The sequence below is a fragment of the Delphinapterus leucas genome, chromosome 4, assembly GCF_059928025.1.
Source record: "Delphinapterus leucas isolate spDelLeu-1000000601 "Yukka" chromosome 4, BTC_Dleu_Yukka2, whole genome shotgun sequence".
Taxonomy (NCBI): Eukaryota; Metazoa; Chordata; class Mammalia; order Artiodactyla; family Monodontidae; genus Delphinapterus; species Delphinapterus leucas.
Window position 1 is genome coordinate 84,814,840 of NC_143132.1, and position 25,485 is coordinate 84,840,324.

Genomic DNA, 25,485 nt, shown 5'->3' on the forward strand with positions numbered 1-25,485 from the left:
CCATTAAGAGATGCAGGGGCCTTGAATGTTGGGAGATGGTATTTCCTTAGCACAAAATTCCTTTGGAAATATTTGGATCAGAAATGGCTATGCATTCACACCTGTAAAATTCCTCCTTCCTTCAATCCCCATAACTAATTTCTCAACTTATAATAGTGTTTGAATCAACTGAAATAAACCACAAGGCAGTTGCTTGTCAGGAGTTGCTATACCATCGGAGGAGAAAAGTCTTAAATTAGCCAGATGACAAGAGAGAATGGGGAGCTGCACACTGTAGACCTGGTTGCCTGAAATCTATAAAACATGTCAGTTATTTAGGGAATTCTCAGCAGAGACAAGAGAGGGGCAAAGGGGGAAGTATTCAGGTTGCATTTCTGGGCGGAGTCCCTTCTACCCTAAACCCAGCACCCTGAGAACTGAAACTTGGCCCCCTCTGCAAGATTAGGCTTCCGCAATTAGCTGTCTTTGGTGACAGCAAAAATACCTGCCTGTCCACTTAAGCAAGACTCTCCACCTGAGTGAGAAACCAAAAGCATGGCTCAAGCCCAGAACAGGTGTTTAATGGGGAAGCCACAAGGCAGCAGGCTTCCACATGCAGAACCTTTGAGAACATTGCTGTAGGGATTTGGCTGCATGATAAGCTTTTATTACTGTTAAGCAAAATTAAAGGCAGATTCTATAATACTGGCACAGAAGCTAACGGGGGCTTATTTGCTGGCCCACTTGAAAATCCTAAGTTTTGTTATATTTTTAGAAAGAACGCATCTTTTACTGCCAACAAAACCTGTGGTGAGAAATGATGTTTAAGTTTGTCAAGATGTTTCCAACGTATTGCTGTTACTCTTACCTTCTTTGAAAAATATGTTTAATATAAACTCTATTAGTGTTCCAAATAATATGTGGAATGCTGGAAACAACTTCTCGCTAATGGTCTTATTTTATTCACAAAGTGCCTGGAAAGTAGGGTGAGGATCATGATGATCATCTATTTTATAGAGGAGGAAGTTGAGGCAATAGAGAGACATGATCTTATGTTTCTTTTGCTAAAAACTTTGTTCTGAGAAAACAAATATCATCCCCTTCAAAAAGTTTATTTTTTATCAAGAGACAAATTATAAAACCACAGGAAGGAAGCTGTGATTTTTTTTCCACTTCAGTCTAAATTGGATCTCCATAATGTTTGTCCTCACTACCCTCTGTTTTTTTCCTTTATCTCGTAGTCTAACGTAGACATACCTATTTATTGGTGTGATTTGCTTTGGTCCTTCAGATTGTCAACTCTATGGGACCAAGCACCATATTTTTACTGTATACCAAGCGCCCAACATCCCTGCTTGGCACATAATAGGTGCTCAATAAATTTCTCTTCAAGGAACAAATGCTTAATGAGTAAACGTAAACAATATGTTTATTTTTTGAAAGCATCGAAAAGCAAGACTATGGAGAAGTGGGGGGTGAATTAATCCAGATGGAAAAGAAATAAAACCTCTCCAATTTGCTTGAGACAATTATAGTTGTATGAACAAATAATATTAATCAGCTCTTTTTATTTTCTTTTTTGACTTTTCTAGTATCTAAGAAAAGAAACAAGACCTAAGAGCAGGGAACATATATAGGCAACTGGGTAGTTCTGAAGGCGTCATAAGCAAAAAGCTTAAAGTGGTCGTGTGAGTAAGTTAAAGCCTAGAGCCTTATGTGCAAGGGCTTGGAATGTATTGAAAAGTCCCAAAGTTGTGTACAGACTTAGAGTGAAGAGATTCAAGGTGAATTTAAGGGTGCATCCTACTATCCCACACCTCCTACTGTCCAAGGTATAGGAGAAACTTTGGTGGATGGCAAAGAGTCACTATCAAGAGTTAAGCACAGAACTTAAGCATGTTTAGTGGAAGAAGACTCTAACAAGGAGAGTTCAGGTTTAGCATCTGCTCCCAGCTCTTCCCATGATTGACAGCGCAGCCTTGGTAAAGTCACTAAGCCACCCTGGGCCACCATTTCTGAGTTTGAGTTGGAAAAAGATTTTCCAGCTTGAAGATCTATGGTGTTGTTATTCCTCCAAGTCTTGCCCTATGCTGTATATCCTTTCTGGAAATAGAGTTCTTGTATTTTAAATATTTTCACTTAACTGTTTTAATAAAAATTCTGTTTTCATGAGGGAAAATAAAATCTATATTTCTTTGTGAATTATACCTGTAAGAAACCTAGCTGTTTGGGCCATAAGGCTATAATAAAGCTTCAGGAGTCTACCTTGTGATTTCTTATCCCAAATGCAAAATAAATACATGGGAAGAAAGAGCCTTGTAAACCCAGATAAGTGCAGTAGTGGTATAAATCTCAGGCAGATTTTCGTGAAACGGCTTGCCTATAGTCACACCACGGGTTGGTCCCTTGTCCCAGCCCCAGGCTCTTTTAAGTGTCTAATAATATTTCCACTGCTTCCCAACATGTGGAAGGAGTTGATGTGCTTTCTGAAATATCTAATTGCTATTAGGGACAGCTTTGATTTAGCTCTCCTCAGAAGTAATTCCGGACACTTTGATACAACAGGGTATTTATCAGTAGCTGGAATGAGTTAGGTCTGGGAGACTGGCCAAGATTCTGGCCAGGGAAAAAGGTCAAATGGGCTATAAGCTGAGTCCAACCAAGAGAGGAAGAGAATGTCAGAATAGTGCGCAGGTTGCAGATTGGGCAGGCAGAAGCCCACTTCATTCATTCAGTAAGCACTAAAGAAGCATTTCCTGCATGTACAGCGTTTCAGGTCACTGTGGCCATTACAACTAACTCTGTGACTGCTTATCCAATGGTAATCATTTATGTCCATGTTTACGTCTCCCACTAGTCTGGAATCTGTGAGACCAGGGATTGGTTCCTCTCTGTAACAACCCCACCCCCTATCCCTATCTGCTCAAGTACAGTGCGTGGCTCATCTACATTATTAGACAAACACTCACAATAATTATTGTAACCATCGCTGCTTTTGTCTTTACTATTATCTGAAGGAATCACTAACTTACTAGTAAGCCATGAATTTTAATTGCCCATAGCAATCAATTTAGAGAAAATACCCTGGGGAAAAGGGATATGATTAGTTTACAAGATATGGTTTGATCTTATTAAACAATAAAACTTTATTAAACAATAAACTTGGATTCTAACACCTGTATAAATATTGATAAAAGATTCTCCTTTTCAACAAAGTGTCTATGGAAGGATTGACGAAGATATCTACTGAAACCGACTCTTGTGTTGAAAAACTTTAGCTCTTTACAGTGTAGTTTCCTAATATCCAAGATTCAGGAATATTCTGTCATCCTGCCTAGTGGGTAATGCCAGGGCTCCTGCCATTTGATCTTACAATCCTACTAGCTATCTTGAAACCTCACAAATTTACCCATCTCTTCCTATTGTTCTTTTTATAGCTTTGTTATATGCATCAAAATCATTTCCAGCACAATGCTAACCTTCTCAGTGATCCATATGTTTAAAATAAAAAGGATTGGGAGCAAGCTTAATGTCCTCCTCTTGGAAGTAGCATAAATTCTTAACAATAAAAAAAATCAGTGCATGACTCATAAGAATATATGGGTAGTTCTGTAGGGCCTTTTTCTTTCCCCATTTGTAACATAATTTATATACACACACTCATAATAAACATTTCATATATGCCTTCGGGTTTTTTTTCCCCAAGAAATCCTGTTTATAGGGACACCGCTGTTGAAGGTAAATAATGATACAGTTTTGGCCTTTATGATTCCAATCACCAGTAATGTCCTTTCCAGGGCCTTTTCACGATTTGTCTAATCCCCTGTCGCCCTCACCATCTTAGGCTAGTTGCTGTTCATGTCCACAAGAGATGAGCTGCAATACCATTATAGGATTCCCTAACAAAAGATTTCCACAATCATTTTCTAGCATCTTGGAGATTGACAAGGTCCCCTCCTGTTTCCCAAGCCCATTTCCCCCCTTATTCCTGGTGATTTCTTTTCTTATATACCAGAAAGAAAGCACCTCGCTGAGTGGTGACCTCGCTGGCTACATGGATACCTGCTAGAAACAACAAACCTCACGTGCTAAAACTGCTCCTTGATGTGTTGGGATTGGCGTGATGGCTCCTGTTTGATATACTGAGCTGCTTGGAGCTGCCTTTAAAAAAATCAATCCATATTAAAAATAAAAGTTCCTTTTGAAAATTACTCTTCATATTTCTTTGGGGAGGTTGTGCCACAAACCAGCTAAAAGTGCTGAAAAGTGTCATATAATGAAACCACGGGACTCTAACAGGCCAGGGAAGGAGAACATGTCTTGAGTAATTACAACACTTTTCAGTGTTCAATCAATGATTCAGTTTATCAGTCATTTCTGGTTTGTTTTCTTTTTGAAAAAAACTGAAAACTTTTAAAAGGATTTTAAGACACTGATTTTAATCTTCCATACAGTTTCTTTCAAATTGGTAAGTATATATATATTTCTATTTTAGAAAAACATGAGAAATAATTGCCTATGAACGTACCATAGGGAATAACTATTCATTAGCAATATTAATGATGGTTTCCCTAAGTCTTCATTCTCTGTCCTTTTTCTGGTCAGTTTTGCTAGTAGATTTCCTGTTTCATTTTGTGTATAAAGTAAATAATATGTGTCAAAATAATTTAAGAAAAAGAATACACATTCTTTAAAAGAGAATACAGTCTTTAGAGAAACAAAATAATCAGGGGACATTTTTTTATAAATAATCTTTCGTGTCCATCTTCAGTTGGAGAGAATCCCTAGTTGTATGTGTTGCTTGAACACATGTTAATTGTATGTGTATATGAACATGCATGTTTATATACAGAGTCTAATACACATACATGCACTTTGTTCATTTTTTAAAAAAATGTTTCTGATAACGTTCTTCACATGACTCAGTTCAGACATGAGCGTGCCAGGTGTGGTGGCTCATGGCTCATTGATGAGGTGGCTCAGGAAAACAGCCAAATGAGCGGATAACTAATGGTGAACAGCTGTGTTGGTTTAATGGGCCTGCGAGAGGATCTAACCTGAGTAAAGTTGTTGCAGTGTTCTAACCACAGATACGAGTTTGGTTGGTTTTCCTTTCACAGCCTAGTTAATATATTGGAACGTGAATGCCACTCCTCATGCGGACTCAAAGGATTAAGACGAATTTAAAGTAGGATTTGAAGAGGGTAGAAAAGCATATGTTCAGCCTTTACTTAAATAAAGGAATGTTCCTATCAGCCTAAAGAATTAAGTTAAAAAAAAGAAGAGCTTCATAATTGCACAGAGATTGATCAACTGCTTCACAGATTTATGACGGGATTTACGTGGTAGTCAAGTCTCAACTCCTCCAAATGGCTCAAGGCCTTCCATAAGCCAAACTCCTGTATTGACTCAAATTTAGCTCCTCTAGTTCCCTATTCTGATCTGATCCAGTTAAGTGAGATGCATTTCTCCTCAAGTTGCGTTTATTTGCATCTTTTGCCACATGGGTACCCTCTCAGGGTGTCTTCCCTGTATCCAAATACTGGGGCCTCGGCCATGGGACCTTCCCACGTATGATATGGTGGAAAGTGCATGGGCTTGCTAAGTTGGACAGATCTGGGTTTGAATCCTGGCTCATCTATTTATCTGCTACATGACATTGAGGCTTTTTAATTCCCCTGAACCTTGATCTTCCCTTCCGCAAACCAAGGATGGTAACGGTGATCACTCCTATTTTATTTGAGCCCTACTATAATAACACTAGGTGTCATTCATTGAGAGTTCATGTGGCAATTAATCTAACCCTCACGATAATTAAGGATAGTTAACTTAATGCCCATTGTACAGATGAGAAAACGGAGGCTAGAGAGATTAAGAAACTTACCTTAGGTCACAGAGCTAGAAATTGGCAGAGATAGAATTCAAATCTAAAGAGTTTTTGTTTGTTTGTTTTAATGACTCCACGGCCAGTATTTTTTCCTCTTTGTCGTTATTCCTCCACCTTACCTTACAGAGTTTTAGTGAAGATTATAAGTGATGTATGTAAAGTATTTTCATAACAGGCACTTAATATAGGTTTTATTATTATCCATTTCTCTCAGCCCCGCTATCTTTGAACATTTGTCTGTAATATACATTTTGGTACTAGCTTTATTTCTATGAATATTTTTAGTTAATTCATTGGGGTAACTTGCATTTCTGCATGGCTGGCTTTACCTCTGGACAAAGTAGGAAGCTGCTTATGAAGTCTGATTTGGGGGAGACACTTTCCAAAATTCCCAAGCTCGCTCTTGGGATTGGTGCACTGTCTTTTATTCCATGATTAATACAATGCTTAAAAATGCAAAGTCCCCCAAGAATACTTTGAATTAAATATATTCATTCAAACTTAATATTTTTTGAGTACCCAATAGGTACAGGAACTATTTTAGGCTATGGGCATATAAGATAAATAAGATGAGTTTCCTTTCAATCCGTTAATTCTGATTCAATATGAGTTGGAGGACTAACTGCCTAGCGTGGCACTGTCTGAGATGGTAGCCGTGAATCGCATGTGGCCACCGAACACTTGAAATGTAGCTAGTCCACATTAAGATATGAGAAAGTGTCAAATACTCACTGATTTCAAAGACTTCATATGAAAAATAATGTAAAATACTCAGTAATAATTTTTGTAATGATTACATGTAGAAATGAAAATATTTTGTAATATATCATTAAACCAAATTTCATCTGTTTCTTTTAATGTGGCTACTAGAAATCGAATATTCCACATATGGCTCACACTGTGGCTCATGTTGTATTACTTCTGGACAGCTCTGGCTTGAGTGATTGGGTGGGGGGGTTTGGAGGATGAGTTAGAAATTACCATTTGTATGTATTTCATTTTACAAAAATTGGGTCATGTGGTTAATAACTGGTTTGTAACTTTGCTTTTCCCACTCAGTAATATAATTGGATGTCATTTCATGTCTTGGGTGGTAATTCATTATCTGGATGGAGCATCATCTGTTCAACTCGAACCTGTGAACAGTTGTAGACTTGAATAGCTTAGAAAGAGTAGAAGGACTAGAACTATGGGGTGGGATGTAGGATGTCACAATTAGAGGGGATGCCGAAGTCTCTGAGGTCAGAGGCCTCATTTGAGAGGTGAGCCAGCCGAGGGCCAGAGATGACGAGTGACCTTTCTTTTGACTCTTTAAAAAGCTAACGCTCGAGTATTACAGTGCACCATACTCTGTGCTAAGCATCTTCTACGTTATCTCCATAATATTCCTGACAGCCCATTAGGTAGGCGCTATTGCTATTTCTGTTCAACAGATGGAGAAACTGAGGCTTAAAGGAGTTCACACAGCCAGTAAATGGCAGAGATGGGGCTTGAGCCAAATCTATTTGAACTTTCGGTCAGAATTTCCAACTATTGCACCAGCAATCCCCAGATTTTTCGATTGAACAAACTAATAATTTTTTTAAATGCAAAAACACAGGATTACCCACATTTTATTTTATCAATAAAACAACACTACTACTACTACTACCACTATTTCTTATAACCATTATTTCATAAAGGTAAGATTATTAAAAATAAAAACAGTTGAATACATAGAGTTTTACTTTTTTTTAAAAAACCTCCTTTCATTGCCCGTATTTTTCAGATTTCACCATGGAGTGATGAAAACAGGGACAAAGACAAGCATTGGAACTGGGGCTGATGTGGGGCTCAGTAGGAGGAGATCGGTGCATTCAAAGTCAGATGCTGAACAATGACCAGGTTCAGATTGCCGGGCTCTTCTGCAAGTTCTTGCTATGCTGCACAGAAGTGCTGACCCTTGTCATTGTTGTCCTGGTCAGGGTAACGTTCTCCACTCCACGGGTACTTTATTGTACCTGATCTGTTTGGGGCAGCCTTGTCTGTGGATTATTTATCATTCAGCTCTGGAGATGGACAGTTGTTTTTTTCCACCTTAGTTGCTCTACAAGGATGTAAAGCATCAAGGTAGAGTCCTTCGCCTTCAGGAAGCTGGCTCCATTGCACTGCCTTTGTATTTTGGAGCAGGCTGATGAGACGGCCATGCTGTTCTGCCGTCACTCTGCTTTTACATACAGTGGGCAACTTTTTGCTCTGCTCCCTTTTGCCAACCGAATAATTCTGAGCTCCCAATGCAAATACAGTCCCTCTCTGGCTTGATGCATCATTGATTTGGAGGTTTCCTAGAGACTGTAGGATTAAGTTGGTATCATACAGATTTTGTTATTCTCTTTCTAATACATATAACATGTCAGCACATCACTCATATTTAATGATTATTAAATGGCAAGTGTCTTTAGAAATGTTTAGTTTCCCCGGAGAAAAGCTCCAAATGTTATTTATTAATAAGCTTAGTGTTGCTGTTGTTTCTGGGTTGACTTTGTTTAGATAGGACTTCTACCTAGTGAATTTGAATTAGGTAAAAGCGCAAAGAACAAAAACAAAAACAAAAAAACCCTCAGGATAAGTATCAGAAAAGTCTTCACATTATTTAAAATAAAACTCAAGTGAAAAATTAAGGATTGGGGAGAAAAGAAGAAAGAAACAGCATTAGAATGGTGACACTTTCAGTGCTGGTGAATGCTTATTAGGTACTAGGCCAAAAAACTTGTACGAGAATGGAAATAAAATGTTTGTAACTTTTATTAATTAATTGCTAAAAAGGTTTGTTTTTACATTTTTTATTTTTATTTATAACATTTAAAATCAATTTTAGATCATTGATTTCTTCCAGGAGATCTCCATTCAATTGACATTGAATAATAAACGTTGAACGATGTGAACATTTTAATCTTTCTCCGCTGGGGAAATTGGAGTTCTAGTCTTCATTTTTCCATAACTGTTTTTTAATTGATGAAGGAAATTTTTCTTTTATCCCAGGGTTACTAACCTTCCTCAGCCTTTTGTGTATTCCCCAATCAAAAGGTTTTTGATTATCTAAAGAAATGACACCCACTGGTTCGCCTTTATAGATCATTTTGTTACCTCTTTCAAAGCATCTTAACAGGTTGGGGAGCCCAGATTTACCCTAACAAAAGCCAGCCTGGTCGCTCCCTTTTGTAACCTCCTCCTCTAAGCAATTTATAACTTTCCCTTCAGTGCACAGCAGAATCGGTTCTACTGGGATCCAAGAGCAGCTGTGGGGGTCCTGGATTGTTTTCAGAGGTCATCACAGGATCTTTCTAGAAAATTATGGCAGCACTAAAAATTCTCAGTGCCCAGAAGGGTAAAGAGAAAAACTTCCTTTTTTCAACCCCTGTTGATTTCTGCTGGTTACTTAATCTTTTTAATGATTTCCAACCTCTGGAAGTTTAAATTGTGCCCTGAGTTATCGTCTGTTTGGGGTAGCTGCATAATGAGAACTAGAGAAAGATTAAAGTGAGAGGGGTTTGGGGGGGAAAGAAGAGGTGACCTTTAGGGCACAGTCTTGGAGGGGAGAGAAGAGAAATTTTCAGAATTTTAAATTCTTTTTTTTTTTTTAACATCTTTATTAGAGTAGAATTGCTTTACAATTGTGTGTTAGTTTCTGCTGTATGACAAAGTGAATCAGCTATACGTATACATACATCCCCATATCCCCTCCCTCTTGCGTCTCCCTCCCTCCCACCCTCCCTATCCCACACCTCTAGGTGGTCACAAAGCACCAAGCTGATCTCCCTGTGTTATGTGGCTGCTTCCCACTAACTATCTATTTTACATTTGGTAGTGTATGTGTGTCCATGCCACTCTCTCACTTCGTCCCAGCTTACCCTTCCCCCTCCCTGTGTCCTCAAGTCCATTCTCTATGTCTGCGTCTTTACAGAATTTTAAATTCTTAAAAGATTTTTTTAATTTTAATTTTTTCAGAAATTTAGAATTAAAAATCATAGAAATTGTTAGACAGGATGAAGACAAAACTCATGCTATTGATGAATAAAAAAAGATATGCAATGTAGCAATTAATTTCTTTTTTTCTTATTACACAAATACTTTTTTCTCTTAGTATCTTAAACAAAACAGAAGCATATAGAGTGGAAGTTGCTCTTTGTCTTCCACTCCTTTCCTTAAAGGAAGACATTGCCATCACTTAGAAATGTATCCTTACTGTCCTTTTTCTGTGAATTTACATACACATATACTATGCAGATATAGAGAATATATTTTTGATTTTATGTAATTGGGGTCCATACTATATAGATTATTTGTGACTTGCTTTTTTCTCTTTACAATATGTCTTGGAAATCTTTATATGTTAATAAATATAGATCTACTACATTCTTTTTAAGGGTCATGCAGTATTTCATAGCATGGATATAACAGAAGCTATACAACTAGTGTCCAATTGATAGACATCATCTATGCTTATAGGTTTTGTCATTATAAGCAGTAGTGTAATGAACATACTTGCCCAAACACCTGTGGGCACCTGTGTGAGTATCTGTAGAAAAATTTCCTGGAAGTGGAAGTAGCCGGCTTCATTCATTCTCAGTGAGACACCCCCTAACAGATATGCCTGCCTCTGTGATTCCATTGCCCACAGAGCACACAAAAGTTATTTCCGAAAATGTAAATCATGTTGCTTTTCTGCTTAAAACACTTTGAAGGCCTTCTTTTGCTTTAGGAAAATGACTCAACTCCTTGGTACGATTTTTCAAGTCCTGTCTCTAGCCACTGCTTACCCCTCATTTCTCATGGTTTTTTATGCTTCAGTCAAATCAAGCTACTTTAGTCATCCGATTTCCTCAGCCTCTCTTTCACACACACTTAGGTATTTATACCACATTCCTCTGTCTGGATGCCCCTCCCAACTCCTGAATTTTATTTATCTTTAGAGCTCAGATCGAAAATACTTTTCTCCAGAAAGCTTTCCCTAAACCCCTCCAATCTCCAACCTACACCGCACCCCAGGCGTGCATGCACACACACACACACACACACACACACACAGATTTCTAAGTGAGATGTCCCTGTATATATACCCTCATAGTGCTAAATTCTGCACACCAAGGGTTACCTTCCTACCTATGTGAATTCCCCCAAATCCCCTGTAATTTTTACATCTGTTATACTAGTCAGTGATAATTAATGCCCATGGTGTTGCATCAGGGACCATAAGATTCTGAAGTATCTTCTAACTTCTAAAGAACATTAAATTATTTCACAGAGACTAGCATAGTACATGACATTATAAAGGCATTTCTCTGAGATGGGTGATCTTAGGTGGGAAATTGATGATTCTGTTGAAAGTGAAAAATGCAAATTCACAGAATCAGTGCTGGAAGGGTGCTTAGAAATCATCTAGTTTCTTGCTACTCAAATTGTGCTCTGTGCATCAACAGCAGCACATCACCTGGGAGCTTGTCAGAAATGCCTCAGCCCTGACCTACTGAATCCAAACCTGCATTTTAATAAGCTCCCAGGTGACTCTCTTGCACATGAAAGTATGAGAAACGCTACTCTAGTTTTCAATCTGGCTCTCAGTTAAAATCACCCTGGGAGCGTTTTATAAATATCAGTGCTAGGTCCCACATCCTGGAGTTTCTGATTCTGTTGCTCTGGGAAATGGCCAGGCAGGACATTGCTGTTGTTACTACTTTTTAACTTCCCAAATGATCCCAAGCATAGTAGACAGCGTTGGAAACCCATGACTTGGGCCCTTCCTTTTCCGATGGTATTGATAAGGATGCTGTAGACAGCGATTTTGTGGCCAAATTGTGGTTAGAACTCATGTTTGCTTATTCTAGTCCTGTGTCCTTTCCCCCATGCCAACAGTCTCTGAGCGATCACTTAGAAACCCGATAAAGGATATTTTAATAGCCACACTCCGTGTTTTCAGAGGAAAAAGCTCATTGTCTAAGATGAGTTCTAGAAACTGGACAAAAGATCAGATCCAAAACATTTCCCTGCTTTTTCTCCCCCTACGCTACTCATCACAAGCATTCTGTCAGGTGAGACCCTTGACCCTGCTCGGAGTTCGGGTCACATCAGTCCTAGAGAAGTCTGCAGACTTATCCTCCGACAAGGAAGATGGGCCATCCCCTCCTCATCACAGAACCTAAAATACCTATGAAAAAAGGACCACTTTTGAACTCCCAATTCAGAAGAAGGGCCACAGTCTCAGGAAGCATACATAAAACCCCAGATAATTTGGCACCTGCGCCTGAAACCAGCAAGTTTGTCGCCGGGTTTTGGTTTCTAAAAAGAGTTTTGCCTTGGCTCTTATTTACAGCTCAGATGCTGCTGTTCTCCGCAAGTGGAGATCAGCCCCCACCTCTGATGCAGGTGAGGGTGTTTGCTGCTCAACAGGCTGGTAATCCTAGGTGGAGAAGTAAGTGCTTAGAGCGCTAGTTGGGAGGATCTCGGTGCCTTTTCCTTTGGAATGTGATATTATCACTAGATTAAGAGGCTAGACACCTGGTGAGGAAATATTAGCCTTATTCTGTCTGGGTGTTTTTGATGTCTTCCTGGATCATTGCTGGTTGGAGTACTTTCAGCTCCATTACAGATTACATGACCCTGAAATCCTCAGAAATAAAAATACCAGAATAATGTAAACATGGAAAATATACTTAATAAAAAGAAACTTCTAGACTGATGGCCTGCTTTGATTATTTCCAAAGTTTATATTGATTAGGTAGAAAACATTGATCTACAAATGGAACCTTCATGGTGAGGGGAAAACTACAGACCAACCGCTTATAAGTTGTTTTACTTGGATTCAGTTTACTCTAAAGGTAAAAGTAAGCTTCCATTCATATTTCACAAGAATGGCAACTTTACCTTGTAGCTCCAAGAGCAATTATTGAAAGTTCTCAGAGTGGATGCAGATAAAAGCGAACAGTGCACAGTGCCCACAGAGATTATCTTGATCCAGAGTGACACTGATGGGAGATGCAATATTGGAATGGGTTTAGCCAAGTTCAAGAAGTTAAAAGATGATTGAGGAGAAAATAGACACACACTCTCAAATGCTTGGACCCGTCTCAGAGGTTTCTGGGCTCTGGTATTTTGGAGAGACTGAAAATTCTCCAACTCCAAAATTTGTGATTAGTGACTTCTTATTTTAAAAAATTCAGTGCAGAGAAAAGTAATCTGGTTAGAAGTGTAGAAAATCCTTCTCTTTGTACTTCACTTCTTAATTTCTTTGAAGAATTGTTAGGGAATCTTTTTCTAAAGCTCCTGCATATCCTTGTGGAGAAGTTAAAACCCGAATAGAAGGAAAAAAAGAAAGAAAGAAAAGAAAAAGGAAGAAAGGAAGGAAGAAAGAAATGTGGTACATAAAATTTCTCACCACTTAAAAAAAGAAAACAAAACCAAAACCAAACCCATTCCATTGAAGCAGGTTGGCTTTTGTTGTTCAATTTTCTTTTTAAATGAAATATTAGAACCCTATAGAAAAGTACAATGTTACTAATATCTAAGAAATCACTTTAGCATTCTAAACATTTTATCATATTTGCTTTGAATTATTTTTTAAGAAATACACCTTTACAGATACAGGTGAAGTCTCTTGTGTGCCCTTCTGTTACTGCCTTCACTATACTATAGTAATTTAATGCTTTTACTAAATATGACTGTACCAATAACCATTAGATAATATTGTTTGGCATGATTTTAAAGTTTATGTGCATGGTAATATATTGAATATATCCTTGTACAAATGTTGTTTTGCTCCAAATTGTCTTTGTGAGACTTTTTTCTATGTTCATTCACACAGCTCTAGTTAATTCATTTTACTTCATCAGTTGTATGAATATGACATGATAGATCCATTCTTCTGTTAATGATGAACATTTATGTTGTTTCTAAATCACAACATTGTTTATACTAGCTTAAAATATTTTACATGTCTCTTTGTACTTAGGTATGAAGATTTTTCTAGAAATATACCACAGACTATAATTGCTGGGTTGAAGGTAAGCAGTATTCAACATTATTATATATTCCCAATGTAGCAGGACATTTTAATCCAAAAGATGTGTCTAATAATTTTGAATTCCAGTGATACAGTTTAAAACCCTTTAATAAGTCTCATAATACAACATGGATCTGCACTCTATAGCCTGTGTCCGGGACATGTGCTCGGCTCTCTGATATAGGTTCCCAATATGGAAATTATATGTGACATGTTCTTTTGTAACGCAGTACATGTGCTCTTCCTCCCTCCCCCAATCTTTTGACAGTAGCAATAACAAAATGGTAGAACCCACCTGCCTAAAACATTTTCACCTTTAAAATGACAGTCACCAACAGCTAAAATGAATTGGAATTATAGGCAAGGAGCCTGTAAGATTCATTAAAGAATATCAACTGAAGGACTTGTTTAGAAACAACACAGCCAGCTGGGCAGGGGTGGGCAGGGGGGCAGGAGCGGGGGAAAGCTATATTCCATTTAAAAGCTAAATCATGGGTTCCAGTTATAGGAAGAAACCTAATACTAGTATATTAACTAACTAAAGTTACCTTTTTTTGGTCCTCTCTCCTGATATTTATAGGTGGCTGGGTTGTAGGAAAATATCTAGAAAAGTTTTCAAGTTACAATAAAATTTTCTCATCTTACAAAAAGAGAAATCAAGGTTTTCTTTTACATACATCTTTTCAGCAACATTTAGCTTAAAGGTTTCAGGATAGATAGATCTATTAGAATCCACTTCTTAACCCAGATGAACCTAAGTCATACCATATTAGTGACAACTTCAATAAAATTGAGGTGCTGATATTAAACACTGAAATAGAGGAGAAAGAGTTGCACTAATATCATTTAGTATTTTATATATAAATATATATTCTCTCTATATTTCTATATCTCTGATATTTCCAGCTCATTGAGGTGGGGTAGTTAGCAGAAGAGCCTTTGGACCTTCGCCACTGCTCTAGAAGAACTTGAAGGTCCTCACTGACCTAATAAATGATCAATAAATACATGCATATATCTGGTATCCAAACTGCATTCATCCATCCATATATATATCACTGACATTTTTTGGAAAAGGCTACACTTATCTTCAACTAACATATACTTAGAAATCACTTGCAAAGGTGTATATTGGGAAGATGACAATAGAATATTTGATGGACTAAGCTGAAGTGTTCAGAGGAAGCACCCGTATTCCCAAGTCTACTCTTCCTTTCTTTCTTACATCTGGTTCCAACACTTTCCTGATATTTCCTGCTTTGAAATAGGAAAAAATAATATAACAACAACATCACTTCTGGGAGACAGATCCCTTGCCCCCTATCCAATTTCCACTCTGGGTCTTGTCTGAATACATCCCTACTTTACTCACTGTCAAATGGTAGTTATGCCCTGTAATAGTACTTCTCTAATGGACTGAGTAGCTGTGACTTGACTATGCTGTCAATAACTGAAAGTTTGATGCATTTTGGTAGAACTCTTCATTCATGGTCTAAGAGAACAACTGACAGCGATAAGAGGTAACAGCAGGTCTTTTGAGCATCTGCTATCAGGCCAAGGGAAAATAATTGTCTGAATAGATGCTTACAATGCTGTACCATTGTAAGATGCCCCATCTTTCCATCTTCATCTCATATTGCCTCTTAACCTCTGAACAAGTTGCGCTCATTTTTCTTTCTTTTTTTTTTTTTTGCGGTACGCGGGCCTCTCACTGTTGTGGCCTCTCCCGTTGCGGAGCACAGGCTCCGGACGTGCAGGCTCAGCGGCCATGGCACGCGGGCCCAGCCGCTCCGCGGCATGTGGGATCTTCCCAGACCAGGGCACGAACCCGTATCCCCTGCATCGGCAGGTGGACTCTCAACCACTGCGCCACCAGGGAAGCCCTCATTTTTCTTTTAACACCAAGACTTTTAAATACAAATTACAATAATCTTGACTTTCCTCCCTCTCATATCCATTTATTTAAATCTTGCTGATTCTTCAAAGTTAGGTTGAACCCCATCTTTTCCTCAGCCCATTCCTTACAGAGAGCAGCTCACAGTTTCTACAAAGTTACAATAGAACTTCTGCCTGGACATCTCAACAGACTCAGTTGACATATAATTATGTACTATTTTGGACTAGCAATTTATGTCTTCTAGTTTTCTTTCCCCCAATAGATTGTAAATACCTTGAGGGCAGGAGCCATATATATTTCCTACTCTCTTCTCTAAAAGTCCTAGCAGGATTATGAAGCTATAGTGGGTATTTTTTGAAATTCATTAATTACTTCTTTGTCTTGACATTTAGCTTGCGATAGGTTTATGTCTCCTCTCCCTATGGAATTACAAACATCTTAGCAAAAACTTTAGCTAAGACTTTCGTGTCTCACACAGAGCAGTTGATCAATTAATATTTTTTTTAGCAAATAAGAATATCATGCTTTGAAAAATGGTGAGATTGATTAGTTTCAACGACAGGTTTTTTTTTCCTCAATGATTTTGCCATGGGAAAGGTGAGCAGCACAAATTCTGATCTCTAATTTCAAGGCAAGTGGGTTCCTCAGGGTTAGATTGTTTCTATTCAAAGTGTATCATCAGAGTAGGAATGAATCTTTTCCATCATTTAATCTGTAACATCTTATGCAGTGCCTGGTACATAGTAGGGCACCAGTAAATGATTACTGATCTGAGGTTGGATAAGTTCAACAGGTAGTTCAAGCATTTATTGAGGTCTTATCGCTTTCCCCCATTATCTAATTTAATCCTTATGACAATCATTTGAAGAAGGTAATATTAGCATGATTTTACAATGATGGGACTGAAACCCAGAGATATTAACAGCAGTGTCCAGCTTCACAGCTAGAAAGGAACAGAGATAGAATACAAAGTTCATTTTGCTAGGATCCTCTAAACCCAAATCCCACACCCTTTTCATTTCATTTCATACTGCCTTGCCTTCAGGAATTTTATTTTTGGGGATGGGCCTTAGGTCAATTGATATATCTCCAAGTCAATAGAGGAATCTCGTACTGGATCCAAGTCTACCTAAACTTGGTGGAGAGCCATCTCAAGGAACGGCTCTTGAAAGAGCCTGTTGTATGTTCCCTGAAGAATTTAGGACTGGCAGGCAAGAGAATTTTGACATGAAAAAGGCAAATAGGTGGAGACCTATTGACATTAGTTTCAGTGGCAAATATCGCTCTTCATCAATTGTTATTCTTTGATGTCATTACTATAACTTTACATTCTTAAACACTTTTTTACTTAAGTACGTTTTTTGGTTAGTTATTTACCACCTGATTGCCCAATAGAATTAACTCCTAGAACAAACATTTACTCCCTACTTTTTACCTCCCCCCTCAATATCAGGTAGTGTGTAGAACACAAATCTTATTTCTAAGGTTATCTGTTAATTTTAAGGGGAAAAAAATAATCCCTGAAATTATATTAAGGATATGTGGACTTGTTTCAGAGCTGGAAGGAAACTTACACATTAGTGACTCTCAGTGACTTGATCAAGGTCACAGAATCAGCTAACCTCTTAGTTAAAGTGTAGACCTAAAATGGACTCTAGAGATCATCTAATTCAGCACCTTCATTTTTTGGACAAGCTAATCTAACAGGTAGAAACAATTCCAGTACCTTTCAAGGTAAATACCTACACTGTCTTCTCACAATGACCTGGTTCCTCATTGCAGAAACGACTGATGCTTTGTGTGCCTTTGTGTTAACTTAAGGTAGACTCTTAAATATACCCACACCCCATAACTGAAATGGATAGAATCGAACGTTCAGTAGCTTTTTGGAAGCCTCACCATGGAAACAAAGGTTTGGAATCCCTCAGATTGGATTTCGATGTTCTTCCTCTAGAGCAGATAAATTGAGGCTCCTGCAGGCATGGGTTCTGTCGGATGAGACTTTAAATTTCAAAGTAAAAGATTCTTCTCGGCAGGATATTAGAATGTCGTGGTAGTGCACCATTAGTAAGGAATGAAGCCTGTCCCAATTCTCTTGGTCGACCCTTTGAAAACCTTGACTGAGGGAAAATCTCATTCTTGGCCTCCTGGACTCTTGGATGCACTAAAGAAATGTAATTGCTTTTTGCAGCTAATAGACACTTAAAAATTGCTTCCAAAGAAAATATATCTAGTCGTTGTTCATTAACGCGGAAAAATGGAGATGTGAAAAAGTCAAAACACGTGTTTCGGAGCATAATAAAAAATATTCCTATGCCCAAAACACAAGAGCTCTAGAAAGCCAGTTCTGCCTCTGGGAAGTAGTTTTTGTTGTGTGGAGGGAGGTCCTGGTTTTGTAACTTAGAAAATGTAACAGTTGCTAGGTGGTCAGCTATAGGGGCTTATCCACCCTTATTTCCAAGCTGACACAACATGTTTTAAGTGGATGGTGTTTGGTTTCATTACCTTAACAGCATCTCTCTGTGCTCTTTGATGCATCCCTCCAGTGCTTAGTAATTTAGTAACAGGTTGGAAATGGGCTAGGGGTAAAATGAGCCTAGGGGTAAAATGAGTTACCATAGGGATAACTATCCAGGTCTTACTTTTGAATTAGCATAGTAGCAGAAGGTGTTATTTTGTCTCAGGGTTCAAGGGAAGAATAAAGATATAAATAATACTATACATACAAATTTGTTGAATGTATAAGTCCTCTAGAATCTGCTCTTAAAGTACTGGCTGATCAGAGATTGATATGTTCTAATCAGCTCAACATGAGACGTGATAATTTTACATTTGTGCAAGAGAAAAAATATGAATGTTTTCATGATGAAAATTACCTGTTCATACTTTGAACTTCTGTAAGACTTGGCTTATTTGAGATGCAGATGAGTTGGTTTTCTAATCTTTTGAAGCATGCCATTAATTATTATTATCAGTCTAAGGAGCTGAATGAAATTCTAGACATAAAATAGATCAATTCCAGATTTAATATTGGGTGTACGATTTAATTTTTTTCCATTTTGCCTGCTTTCTATTAGTCTTAAAGAACATCAATGATTATGCCTCACCAAATCACTTCAAGAAAGGGGTGCCCTTGTAAATATCTGGAACAGCTACCAGATGAGATGGTATATATACCAAATTTTTGAAAACCTTTTGTACATCTTCATAGCAACAATTTCCAAATATCTCCTGGTTTACAAAAAAGCGTGATTCAGCCAATAAAATTCACGTTGAACTCTAGGGTAGTCACTGTGGTCCTTTTGGCCCACACTGTAGTCAGAATGATCTCTGTGATAGCATTTAGGTCTTAGAAGTACCTTCTTCCTTTTGTTATTGTTTGCTTTTGCATGTGTGTGTATTGCAGTTAAAGACTAACCTTGGTTAAGATCAACAGTGAATGAAGAATAGTTAGAAACCTCACACAGCAAACCGCTATTTAAATTTTTTTCTCCAATGCTAGTGATTTGTTGGAGTTTATAGGTTTTGGGGTAGAATATTTTAATATAAGCATTGCAAAGGTTTTCAGGTCTTCTTGAACATGAGAATGCTAGAAAGTACAATAACTTTTAAAATTCAAGAAAAGTTCATCGTTTGACTGTGATTTATGAAATGATGACAAATACCATAGATTTTATTTCCTGAGATTCTAATCAACTTAGGTGGGGGAAGTAAGGGATAATAATCTATATGATAAATAGCTTCAAAAATTCATGTGCACTAACAAATCTTTCTTTTGGATTTGAATGTTTTCTGAAAGGGCTAGTTATGCATGCTTTAGTGGGAATTTCTTTAATTAGCTCAGTCAAACTGAGTATTTTGAATGGAGAGGAGAGGAAGTGGAGATTTTGACTGCATGGAAATTAGGTAGGGGGAGCAAATGGTCAAAAATAACGATGGTGAGATCTGAGCCACAAGGGATCAGATTCTCGACCCTTCCCCAGACTCTTCCATGCCTGATTCCTCCCCAACTTATCTCTCTTTTCCTTTATTGTAAGAATGTTCAGACTGCCCTATTCTTGGAGAGCTCTACAAACTCTTCCTTGGAAGGCAAAGTCTCCTAAATATCAGAGAGTCGAGAGTTCATTCTTGGATAGGAAATGCTCTTCTTAGGAAATAAAGAACAAAAGAAATTTATCTTTCCTTTTTTATTTTCAAAGAACTGTGATACGAGTGGATAGTACACCATGGCAATAGAGGACTACTTAGAAGACAATTCATGAACTCCCTAGCTGTTTTTACTTATTTGCAAATAACTTAATTGCTCAGTTTTTTTGCACATGAGTTTGTGGAACCTTTTGCATGTGGCTGGTTCGCTCGGCCTACTGATGAAAGCGTTCAAGAGGAAGCTGAATGGTCACTTGCTGGAGATTTTAGAGACAGGGTTTAAGGACCAGATGTTGGGTTGAGTTAGGTTACCTCCAAAGTCTGTGCCAGTCTGAGGTCCTAGGAGAGGGCTGGCAAATAAGTTTAAACAAAGTACCCCTTTGATCAATTAATAATGTCTACAAAATGCCCTTGGTTGAAAAGAATTCTGAAGCCATGTCCAAGCTCTTCAGGAGAAATGTTCATGATCTGTTAGTCAGCGTCTAGCTTTGCATAAAGGAGTGTTACCGTTTATGACTGTGTTTCCACCTGTCCTAGAAAATTCAATGAGAGTTGATTCTGACCTGCATTCCCCTGTGAAACTGTTTCCATAGTTTTCTGTTCATGTTCACTGATTAAATCTTGAAACCATCCAGCTATTGAACATGGCAAGCTGTTAGTCTGAAGGAGTAGAGAACAAGAGAGCATCGTTGAGCATAAGGTACAGTCTTAGAAAATAACTCAGTTGTATTTGTCATCAGCATCTCTTAAATAAAGGGCAATGCTTTAAAAATGTAGACATTTAGATTGGTATGAGATAATTTGCTGCTGTAACTGTAATTAAAAGTGACAAAAAAGAGTTGATATGTGATCTTGCAAGACAATGCAATAATAGACATAAATGTACAACCTCCATTTAAAACACGACCTGTTGAGTGTAGCATGGTTTTGAGCAGGACTGGCATTAAATCAGTCTCAAGAAATTATGGCCGAGGTTCATGTCTTAGATTAGTCGACCGCAGGATTCTCCCATCAAGATACATAAAGTGAGACATGAGATGTGTGTGATTTATATGAATTGCTGTTCACCTGTGTCTGTGAAAGGCTGTCGAAAGGGATGTTACCTTTAATCTAAAAGTACTCAGCTGCTGGCATTTTCGCATTGTCCCTACTTCGAAACGAAGATATGAGATTTAAGGTATTTCTGGGGAATTTTAAATAATTGCTAGAATCTATTTGAGTTCTGTAAAAACCTGTACATATCATGGAAAATGTCCTTGAAAACAAAGGACTATTCACATGGATGATCCCTTGCCAAATTGGGCGTGTGAAAGCTTATAAGAATTTGCTTATATACCTTAATATGTTGACTTAATGCCTTAAGAATATAACTCCTTCAAATGCCTTAAATTTCAAGAGGGTTTTACTACCCATGTTTTCTTTTAACAACGTGATGCATTTGGAATAATATAGGTGGGCAAATGATTCTTTAAGCATTACTCTTGGCACCAAAGAGGAATTAAAATACAAGGTTTACAGATTGTGTATGCTAATATATCAACAAAGCTAGAAAGCAGAAAGATCAGTGCAGGTATTTTTTTCCCATGCCGAGCTATGGGAGAGAGAATGCATTTCTCTAAATAGAATGGGCGCATCAATTCAATCTGAATAATCTTAGGGAGGTGAATTGAAAGTGGGTAGGAAGAACTTACTCTCAGAGTGAGTTGAAGCCATCAAAGTTCTCCAAGCATCCAAGGACCAAGTTGTGGGTAAAGTGAGTTAAAGGCACTTCTCGTTATGTTATGCAATGTGCTTTCCATATTCTTCCCAGACTTGAGCAATGGGCAGTATTTGCCTTTTCAAATAAACTACATACTTTCTTTCATCAAACAATAAGACTTCATATTTCCCTTGTTGCATCGACTGCCAGGAATCTCAGGATTATATTAAATACTCAATTTCAGAAACAATGTCATTCTAACTTTCTGGCATAATTATGTCTTTTTCCTAGATGATTTCTGTTCTGCCTTAAAAGATTGCTACCTTACAAGTGCTTTAAAATTTAAGTTACCTCAAATACTTTGTGAGAATATGAAGAGTGTAATTTCTGCATAAAATAAAAATACGTAAGAATTGTTAAAATAATTTCTTCTGTGTTTCGACCTTAAGATCTCAAGGTAAATATAGAAATTTGGGCCATTAGAATTCTGCAAATAATTGTAAAACCGAAGTCAAATGGGGCAGGGTTGTTGGGTTAAAATGTAAGTTTATGAGAAAAAGCCAAGTGCATCGTTATTCTTCATGTATAGAAAACACCACCTGCATTTCCTGTCTTTCATGTGACATATTGCTATCCCTCCGCTGTGGGACTCGTGCCTGCCCATGTTCCACGTGTATGAAAGGAGCATCTTTGAAGATTTTGTTCAAACACTGATCCCTCTCTGAAACTCTATATGCATGCCTCTCCTGATAGATGTTTTCCAATTCCCACTACATTAATTTTTTCACAAATATTTCTTTCTCACTGTCACATTGTTGTTGTTTACCTATTTTCATGTTGTTTCTCCACCTGTCTCCTAGATCATTGCTTCTTAATCTTGGCTATGCACTGGAATCACAAGGGGGTTTATAAAAAATACTGATGGGTGAATCCAACCCCCAGAGATTCTGATTTGATTGGTATGAGGTGCAGCCTGGGCATCAGGAGTTTCGAAATCTAAGTGATTCTACCTGCAGTCACAATTGAGAAGGTTAAACCGTAGTCTTTGGAACGTTGAGATCATCTTTATTTATTTTCCCCTGCTCTAAGAACAATGCCTTGAACTTAGTAGGTGTTTAAAAAATGTTTATTGATATGTCTGACATGGAAGCTATTGGGAAATCTTTCATTCTGTCAACCTGATAATCTTTAGGGAAGTATGATTATTTCAGTCTCATTCATTTATTCCTTTATACAACATGCATACATTAAGCGGCCTTGGTTAAAAAAAAGTTTTGTGGAGTTCTGCCCTCTAAAGAGAGCTGCATACAAAAGTTCAAGTGATTCCCTTCTCGTTCCACCACTGCTACTATAATTTACTATGTGCCTACTGTGTGCTGGCACTGTTCCAGATGCTTTATATATGTTAATATATAACTTAATCGCTCACAGCACAATCCTGTTTTTATTTTACAATTAACAGAATTGGAGAACAAGACTAAGGTCACAGCTCTGAGGCTGTGATTCACACCCAAGTGTGCCTGATTCAAATCCAATGTTCTTTGCACACACCAGGCTACTACGGAAAGGCCTTTGGTTTCTGTTGATGTTTTGTATGTATCTGTTTAATATGGGTAATGATAAAAAGCTTAATTCTAGGCTTGTCTTTTTAAGCTGTCTTTCCAATGGTTTGAAGACATAGAGGCCATCAAATGTCATTCAGTGGGATTTGTTCACTAATCTTACAGATGTTCTGTTTGATTGCAGTTGGTCACAAATCCTTCTAGACATTCCCTTCCCTTCCAGAGCCTGTACAAGACCTCATCAAGGGTAGATGGGCTGAGTGTGGCCAGTTTACTGGTTGATACAGTTGGTGGAATTGGAAAACTACTCACCCATCACATGACTCTTTAGTTACAAATGTAGGGACACAATAAAAAAATACAGGTACCAAATTAGACCTCCCAGTGAATACCAGTGGCTCAGGCTTGCCCTAGCCCCAGCTCCCCACCTCTTACATATATATACACGCCCACACACGTATACTCCAGGGTGATTTTATTAAGTTTGTCTTCATTATTGATATATCTTCTTCTACTTTTCTACAATGTTCAGTTAGAAGATTGCCCACAGGCAAGATATTTTCAAAAATAACAGCTATGAACATATCAGTTTTCAGAGAAAGAAAGACAATGGTGATTATTATATGTGGTGTTGTTTGTCTATAATCTCTCTCTCTCTCTTTCTCTCCTACCTTCAATTTCCCAAATCAGATGATTTTAGCAATCTAATACCATAATCCATTTCTTCAAGATACCTGAGTATTTACTCAAGTTATTTAGAGATTCTTTATTTTGGTGCATATTTCTAATACAAACAACATTTTTCATAAAATATATCAATACAGAAACGTTGCACCCTGGTAAAAGGGGGTATAATACTTTTAATGTTGCTTCCTAAGAATTTACCTTGTACTGAAACTTTGCCTGGTGAATTCAAACAAAACCACGGGTAAGTTATTTTAGGTTAATCTCACTGAATGAAAATGAAAGCTGGTGTTCTCTTTGATGTAGTTGCGTGCTATATTAATGTTTATACAATGATGTCTCTTTTCCTGTTACTGTTTCAGACACATAAATGTAGAATGAAAACAGACTATTAATAAGTACTTTAAAGTGATTGGTATCATCAGATATTTCTTCAATTTAAACTTATATTTGTTAAACAACTTTTTTCAGGGTTTGGGTCTTCATGGGAGGGTTCCATTCTAGCGCCATTACTGCCTTCTACTCCTAAAAGCGTGCTTTGTTTGCCTAGTGAGCCAATACACTTACAAAAGGAAGACAACTCCTCTCTCCCTTCTTTAATAAATGGGAAGTTCAAGACTTTTAGTTTCCACAGAAGCTAATTATTCAAAGGGACCTAAACAATGTTTGGTAGAGATAGAGTTAGACTTAACTAAGGAAGTTAGAGTGGGAAGTGCGTCCTCGTGCTCTGTCATTACCAGAGAGAGGCTAGAAAAGGAGCAGCCTTGAGTAGCAGATCTTGAAGTTTGAAGGTTTGGGTCTGTTGAAGAACCAAATAGGGTTTTGCTTTGTAGAGTGATTTAATTATATTTTAGGAGGTTTACACATGTGATGGTAAAGACAAGGGATTAGAGCCTAGAGCAGTGGTCTCAAAGTGTTTACTAACACACCATTGTAAAGCAATTATACTCCAATAAAGATGCTAAAAAAAAAAAAAAAGTGTTTCCTGGACCAGCACGCACACGTTAGAAATGGAAAGCCTCAGACCCCTACCCAGATTTCCTGAATCAGAACCTGAGTAAGTAGGCCAGTAACCAGTGGTTTAACAATGTTTCCAGATGGTTCTGTTTCACAGTCAAGTTTGAGAACCAGTAGTCTGGAGGCAGGAAGAGTAGACTTGACATATTTCAAGTTCAGGATCTGTACCTAAATTACTCTGCACCAGGCATGGAGTAGGTACTTGACACATATTTGCTGAATAAGCTAATAAAGTCAGAGATGATGAGAGCCCAGCCTAATAAAGAAACAAAATATAATATGGGAACCAAGAAAGACTTTAGCTCCATTTGTGATTCAGTCAAGAGCAGAATCAACTCTTAACGAATGGGGTTATATAAATAATTTATGAAATTTTCCCTTATTTGACAATTTTCTTCCTTGTTTTTCCTTGTATTTGCTCACTGTAAACTCAAAAGATGCATTGCACTTTCTTAAGAGGAAGCACCATAAAGAAAGGGGGAGAGTTCGGCAACTTACACCTACTTCTATAGAGGGCCTGGGTGTATCTCTTCCACTTGAAAGAGAACCAAGTGACCAGTGAGATGGCAGTAGCATGCC